Source organism: Protopterus annectens, chromosome 2.part0 (genome assembly GCF_019279795.1).
Source record: "Protopterus annectens isolate FY-2018-M chromosome 2.part0, PAN1.0, whole genome shotgun sequence".
NCBI classification, from domain to species: Eukaryota; Metazoa; Chordata; order Ceratodontiformes; family Protopteridae; genus Protopterus; species Protopterus annectens.
The window spans coordinates 47,598,104-47,606,225 of record NC_056728.1 but is presented as its reverse complement, the minus strand read 5'-3'; the positions used below and the strand labels follow the sequence as shown (position 1 = coordinate 47,606,225).

At 32.7% G+C, this 8,122-nt stretch overlaps 1 long non-coding RNA gene across 1 annotated transcript in view; it reads right to left on the bottom strand.

The window, feature by feature from the left end:
• Positions 1-2,730: 2,730 nt before the first annotated feature.
• Positions 2,731-8,122, bottom strand: part of LOC122792946 — a 92,447-nt gene continuing 87,055 nt past the window's right edge. The window contains exon 4 of the long non-coding RNA XR_006363430.1: positions 2,731-5,625. This is a non-coding gene — a long non-coding RNA (uncharacterized LOC122792946). The remainder of the gene's footprint in view (positions 5,626-8,122) is intronic.

Here is an 8,122-nt window from a genome sequence, read left to right as displayed (position 1 = left end):
TGTCTGCTTTATACAAAATAATGCACAGCAAACACATTTTGGTAACCAGATTTTACAACCATGCTATACTACTGCTTTAAAATATATCATATGACAATTTCTTCCAGTATAGAGTTATAAAATTATTTATGCTTGTCAATCAGATGAATTAAATGAGTTATAGTAATGTATATGTTTGGAACATAAGTTTTTAACACAGATTATTAAGCTGCTGTTAAGTAGATTTTAAAAAACACTTGAATAAATGTTTCATTTTCTATGCCTTCTAAAATAAGACATTTACTTACTACAAGAAACTGTATCATTTAAACTCATTATAACTGACATATTTTATGAATTATAACATAGATATTTAAGTAATTATATAAAATAACTCACATTTAGATGTTAAAGAGTTCATTTTCCTTCACATAGTCACATTTGTATCATTTCTATTTCCTGGTAGAGTGTCATTGCTGAATCTGTGATGTGTCAGTGTGATATCTAGGTCAAAGGTGAGACTAGCTGCTTTCAGCTTCTCTGTGAGAATTCTGAGAGTTGAAGCTTTTGAAGTAGCTCATGGACACTGTGCATGAGACAGCCCACATCCCAGATTGTCTCTCTTAACATTTTAATGGAAACGTATTAAAAACTAGTGACAAACATTCATTTAGCAGTGTAAATGCATCTAAACATGACAAAACCTTCACAATGTATTTTACAGGTTATTACAGCCTCTATGTAAGTGAAATTAAGCCCAAAATTATTAATAAGTAATAAAACTCAATATTTTTGTCCCAACTCAATTTTTATGCAAATCTTATTATTTACTGTGTCTTTAGTTTATATGATGCTGTTTTACCAAATGTGTAGTCTTGTCTTGCTAGATAATTGAACTGAAAACTGTTAACCTCAGTTAAATATAACTAGTATTCATTTCTATATATTAATAAAGAAAAGAAAAAGAGATTAGAAAGTAAAAGGGTGTAAGGCAGAAATAAAAAAAATGTAAGAGAAAGCTATAAGAAGTATATACAATGAAATATTACTTACTGTTTATATTAATAGAGTTAAAAATAAAACATATTATTTACTATTATTTAGTTCTAATTATTATTAGCTAAAACATGACAGATTATTTACAAACAAGCATAAGCAGTGTAATCAAGAAAGTATAATTAGGAATAGCATTTGAAGAACATATAAACTTTTTACAGGAATAAATATGTTATTATTCTATTAATCATATTTTCATTACTCTTCTCTTCCTGCCTTCCCCCACCCTTCACCCACTACATAATCTAAATAGAATGTCATTGTTTAAACAAAGAAAAGAAGAAAAGGAGAAGAAAAATTAAAAAGATAAAGAAAAAAAATGTATCAAATTACTAACCTTACTTCTCCTTTTCAGAAAGAGAAACAAGTTGAATCACAACTTGCCATTAAATCTCCATATATTTTGACTAGTTATGAAACAAAACATTTCTTTGCACACAGAGAATAACTTTGATTAAATCTTTTTCAAAATATTTGTTGCTTCTTGGAAATGCAGGAACTATATTTAAAAAGATTAATAATGAAATAAAATGATGAGAGAAAAAAAAAAAAAACCTAGAACAAATCATTTGTTTTTTAGTCTCTTCTTCTTCTCTGAAGTGTTCCACGAAGTTTCAGTTGCCAGTCTCTTTAATGAAGGACTAGCCCATTCCATTTCTTCTATTTTATCCAAAATCTTATTTTTTTTGATAAACAGTAAAGCAGAGTCTAAGTCATCGAAAATTTTAGGACCATCAGGAAGGAAGATTTTAAGCTTGGCAGGAAACAGAAGGTATGTTTTAAACTGTGCTTTTATAAGCTCCCTTATTAGTGGCAGAAAAACTTTCTTTTAGCTATTACCATGGAAAATGATTCAAAAGAATTGTTATTATTACAATATTTTTATTTTATGGAAAGGTCCTGATAAGAAAAACCTGGTTAGAGGCTTATGTATAAAAGTGACCAGGATGATTTCCTCCTTTAGTGAACCTGAAGGGGAGATGTTAGTTCTTAACAGAATGTTTACGGAAAGGGGTTATCCATAGAAAATAAGTCAAGAAGCTATTCAAGAGGTCACAAATGGATGGGGTATGAAATTTAAACTGCTCTTAGCGGAAGACATGAACCTAAATAATAATACCCCTACTCACGTTATCAATAAACCATTCGAGAGGGCATGTAAAGTGGCCTATAGTGAGTTGTCTGGCAATAATAAGAATATTGTGAAGGGAAATTGGAAATGTATGAAAGGTAGAGATGATGTTATTGGTATAGTGGGGAATGAACCAATTTTTATTAATAAAACTCTTTTAAATTAAAAATATATATATTGGAAGGAGTTAGCTATAAGAATGAAGGAGTAATTAAAAAGGGAACTAAGAAGTGCGGGGCTTGTAAGCAATGTCCTTGGGTATTGGAAAAAAGTGTTATAGACATAAATAATGGTATGAATACCAAAACATTTTTTAAGAATGGTAATTGTGGAACAAAGGGTATTATTTATATTGCAAAATGTTCAGTCTCCAATGGGTTTTATATTGATAACACCTAGAGGACATTGAGAAAATGGATATATGAACACAATTATGATATTAGTAAGAATAATTCTAACAATGCCCTGACTAGGCATTCGGATAATTGTTTTAACTATAAACATTTTTTGTTTGGTATACTAGAAATAGTGTAAAGGAACCGGGGGGTACTTTTGAGAATTTCTTGGAATATAAAGAGGTAATATGGCAAATAGGTTGGATGACTTTCACCCCTCTGGTTTTAATTATAATAGATATTAGCAGCTTACAACCAGCACTTCAACTAAAAGCTATGGTAAAATGAATAATGAACTTATTGATAATACCTGTCCCAATAAACTTCTGAGTTCTAAGCACATGGTGAGTTTTTATTTGTTATTACTGCAGGCAATGGCTTTTAAGTATATGCATTTTTTACTAAGATCTTTGGCAAATGAGTTATAATCAATTTTAGCTGCAATGTAAATTATTGAAACATTGTAAGGATGACTTTTTAGAACATTTGGTGAATTTGTATACATTTGTACTCTTGCTGTGACAATCTGTGTGGTATTATTATGTGTTTATAATAGATTTGTATTAGCTGTATTTTAAGAGTATGTCTCTTTAAATCTGATGCATTGGTTACTGTTTTACATTACTTGGGTTAATTAATGGTGAATTTAGGCATAAATTATGTGATGGGATAGATGAAGGCATTTTGATGAAGTCCCCCGAGTGGGGCAAAACCACTTAATCTTTTTATTGTCTTATTGTATGTGTTTTAGTTATTAAAATAATATTTTGTGAACCTTGGATTGTTAGCTCTCTCTTTTCACTCCAGTTTGGTTCTTTGTAGGAATATTATAATGGAAGATGTCCAGATATTGAGGAAGATGTGTTGGGTGATGGAAAGACTGAAAAATGAAATTGAAAGGTTGATACATATGGTCTTTTCAGAGTTTGATAAACTATGGATAGAGAGTGTCTGACCCTGACAGACAATGTTGTAGAAATTAATATTTTAGCTTGTTATGTTTCTGTATCGTAATTCATTTAAAGCAAAAGTTGTACAAGTTCATTAGGAGTAGAATTGGAGTATAATAGAAGATAAATGTTAGCAGATCAGGAAGCGCTAGAAATTTTTAGAAACCCTTTAAATCTCCAAAGGTCACCAGGCCATATGTTGTTTATGTTACATCTGCACTGCTAGTGTGCCCCCCCCCCCAGTTCTACATGTAATTGAATTTATTTCCAAGAGAATGTAGGTTTCATTAGAAATCAATTTTGTTTGTTCAGTGCTAGTTTGCTTTATGTCATCTAATGGCTTTTTTCACTATGTCTTAAAAGAGAAGTGAATTCAGTGATTAGGCTTCGCTGGTCTGTTATCGACCAGTGTACTCTAATAGTCTTGGAGGCTGCTACAGTTATAGTGCCCTTATTATAATGTCTATTAAAAATATTATTTCTGACAGTGGTATGGGATGGGTAGTGAATGTAGAAAATTCATTTATACCGTTTCATAAGAGCAGTTCCACTACATTGCTCTTTACTTTGACTGCCTTTTTTCATTTATTCTATTTTACACAGTTCTTCAACTTATACTCCCATTGTTTATACAGATGTAGGTTAATTTCCACATGTCCAAAACACATGGGGTATTGATATAAGCAAAACATAAGACACACAGCATAAAACTATCTTTATTTAGATTAAAAATATTTAATTTTAATTTCTTTTCTACTATAGTTGAATCAAGGAGCATATGTAACTTTCCATTTAAATTTATATATAACCAACCATTTATATTTCTTATTATCAAAGTTTGCACCATGTATTTGACACAATAGCATTTTCAGAATGGAAACATTACATAATTATCACCAATGTGGAAACACATATATGTAGCTGAAAGGTGACTGAAGAATCTAATCCTACTCAGTTTATTCAATATTCAGCAATGCTTTGGGGCTTTATATTCACTTTATCTTTTCTCAAGTAAAGTGATTAAGAGCCAAACATTGCACAAAAAAGCTACAAAATAAACAAGAGCACACTAAAGGTAGGTACAAAACACACAACATCAGTGAAAACAGAGCAAAATGACAAGGTTCTAGTATTAAACTGCAGTAAACTGTATTTAACTGATGGGCTTTAAGGACTACCTGTAAGTGATGTTTGAAGCCAAGCAGGCACTGAATTCCATAGACACGACAACATTGCTTTTAATTAGAAAATAGTTTGTTCTGTTTGTCAGTGCTCATTTCCAAGTAACTTCTGTCTTCACAATGTAATCAAACACTTCATACACCTTATACCACTCATATTTTACAGAAATACAAGATAAAGAGGGACAGTCTGTAAAAAAACGTGATTACTTAAGTTCTTTTAAAACAATATCAACCTTGGTTTAAACCAATTTTCAGTATTAATACAAATGTTAATGCATCGCTTAGTATTTTTGGTATTACAGTGCTAATTGTAATTTTATTTTTGATTTCTGACGCACAATATCATCCTTTGTGGATTTACCAGATATGTAGACCATGTGATTAATGTTATAACTCAACATGAAATTCATAGCTATAAATGCCATTCACATTTCCTCCCTTTCTGCAAAACACACACAAACACACATAGATAGACTAAGAGCAAACCAGCTGTACTTTAGACTGATATATATTTCAAAAATACCTTGAATAAGTCAGCCATTTTTTTTTTTGCTTTCTGATCCATATTGTTGATAATATACCTTGACTAGTCATATTAAAATTTTATCACAAGTCAGTCACTGGGTATTGACTATTTCAACAGACTTTAAAAACAGTCTGGATAAATCGATGTTTCTTAATTTTTTTCAGAATGTTCATCAGATACACCATGTTGCTAACATTTTCACTACTTCCATGTACTGCAGACCTCTCAGTGCTGCTGAGTATGTTTTGATGGTTGAGAAGATTGAAGACATTATGCCTTACACCCTCGATATAAAATATTAAAATGATATATGATTACACTCGTGATTACACCACCAAGCTTTCTGTTGATTATTCAATTATCGTTTCCAGAAGATAATGTCTTCAAATTTATAAGGCTAGCCCTGAAAGAAAAAAGAAAGGACCAAAAATAAATAAGTCATTACACATGAAAGCTGAAATGAAAGAATCATTGTATGGTTTACCTTTCCTGTTAAGGCATCAAGACTGAAAATATCTGATTGTAATCATAAGATTTACACAGTCGTTGCGCAGTTCTGCTCTGAATAAGGGCTGTAACCTGACTACATGACAAGAATGAGGGTATGAATCTAACAACAGTCAGAGGGGTATGCAGAGCTATCTGAATCATGGAATAAACAAAATCATTACTGTGACCCAGAGTAACGAAAAGGTTGGGGTAATTATTCTTACCTTCAGTTTCCAATAATTTGGGGTAAGAATAATAAGTTAGGAGTATGGGGCCTAAATCGTCTGCATGGAACATGATGGTAAATCTTCTCAGAGAAAACAGCATTTTGAAAAATGATTTAAGTATGTTTGGACATTTTACTTCAGAATAATGTTTTTCTCTTTTTTGACTTTTGTATCTGATCTATTACAGAAAAAAATGTTTGGTCCTCTTTATAATGACATATTGAGGTAAAATGAAAGTAGCCTTGTTTACTCCCAGGTGATCTGATGCTGAGTTGTTTTTGTGTAGGTTCATACATTCATAGTTTTAACAAACACAATGCCTGCTGGCCACTTAGGAGCTTGATGTTCGAGATCCCAGTATGGAATTGTGGCTGACCATTACTAATCCAGTTCTTCTTTGAAAGTATAAATTGATGAGCTGCGCTGAACATAGAAGATTATTCCACACGTGTGGGGGTCTTTGAGACATGAAGTTGCCACACTTTCAAGTATAGCTGATACTAATTACATTGAGGGTGAGTATCATCTTGTGTTCAGATTAGAAGGAGATGTTATAAGCAAAAGGTTTCAAATGGTAAAGGGTACTTTAATCATTTAATAATCTGCAGGTCAACATAGGTCTCCTCTAAGAAGGGGATAAGATACAGAGAAGTGAGAAAGTTGCTTTAGTCTTTAACAATAAGAAGTCTTTGAAACCCCTCAATTCCATTTCTAAGGAATCTTTGTGCCTTCTCCAGCTGTACCAGGTGGGTTAACAATAAGAAGTCTTTGAAACCCCTCAATTTCCTTTCTAAGGGATCTTTGTGCTTTCTTCAGCTGTACAATTTGGGGTAACAATAAGAAGTCTTTGAAGCCCCTCAATTCCTTTTTTAAAAAATCTTTGTGCCTTTTGCAGCTCTACCAGGTGGTGTAGGAGTGGGTTACAGAACAGGATCTAGTGTTCCATAACTGCCTTAATAATAGTTATATGAAAATGGACAATTATTTCTCTGGTATGTATGTCAACCCCATGGAGGATTCTGCATGGTTTAGAGGCAGTAGTGGCTATATGGACATCAAATGAAAGGTCATCATCTACAAGGACTCTAAGGCTTTTTAATGTTTAATCTTATTTTTAGTTGTTGTCCCTCAACAGTGTATAAAGCTGCTGGTGGTAGTGAGGAGTGTGAAAAGCTAGAATGCTGCTTTTTTTCTACTTTGAAGACAAGGAATGCCACCTTTACTACAGTATCCATTTGTAATGTCAAACTTAGTTTGAAGTCAGGTAGTATCAGTAGACATAACAGACACAATTCCCAAGTGAGCAATCTTCTGCATATTTAGTGAGCCAGACAATGGAATCATTTTTGACTTCTAAGAAAAAGATGGCATTAAAGACTAAGAGTGGCACCAGGACAAAGTCTTGAGGGACTCCAGTGGTGATAGGGAGTGGTGGGGATAGAAGTCCTCCTATTCTTATCTGTTGTTTAAGATCATATAGCCAGTTTTGCACTCACGTTAATGTTCATTGGTCAAAAGTGTAAAATCTTACTGAGCTGCTCCACCTACTCTTTCCCTTGTGATAACATAGATAAATGTACTTCTTCTTGAATAAAAGCACACATTTACTAGAAAGCTGCAAAGGCAAAATTCCTGAACTTAATAGCTTGTATCATATATTGCATACCAAGAATAAACCACCATAAAGATAAAATGAATGTCAAAATGATAAGTATTATCATCTAAGTGCATCAGAAAGACAACACATAGGTTCATAGGTTCATAGGTTGGTACTAGGCTATCGGCCCTAGGGCCTATATAAGTCTAGCCATAACAATTCCCTGGATATTTCTTCCCACAATATTTACTTCCCTGGACCCCTGTCTAGCAGGGTGACTGACGTGACCCCTGGGGTGAATTTCCTATCTGGGTTTATTCCAAGTAATAACAATTCAAACTGGTTTCAGCAGCTTTGCCTTCATCAGTGATTGCAATCTGAATTAACAGACAATCTATATATACTCACAGCACTTCATGTCAATCAAGCAGTTAAAGGTACAGCAATAACAAAAGCTTAAAGAACCCCTATAAACTAAGCATTATATGTTGTATATTCTTTATTATTCCCACTAGAGGTGGTCATTAAGACCAGGGGAAAAAACAGCCCCTAGCCTTACTATCCAACTTTTTTCTTTGTCATTCAAA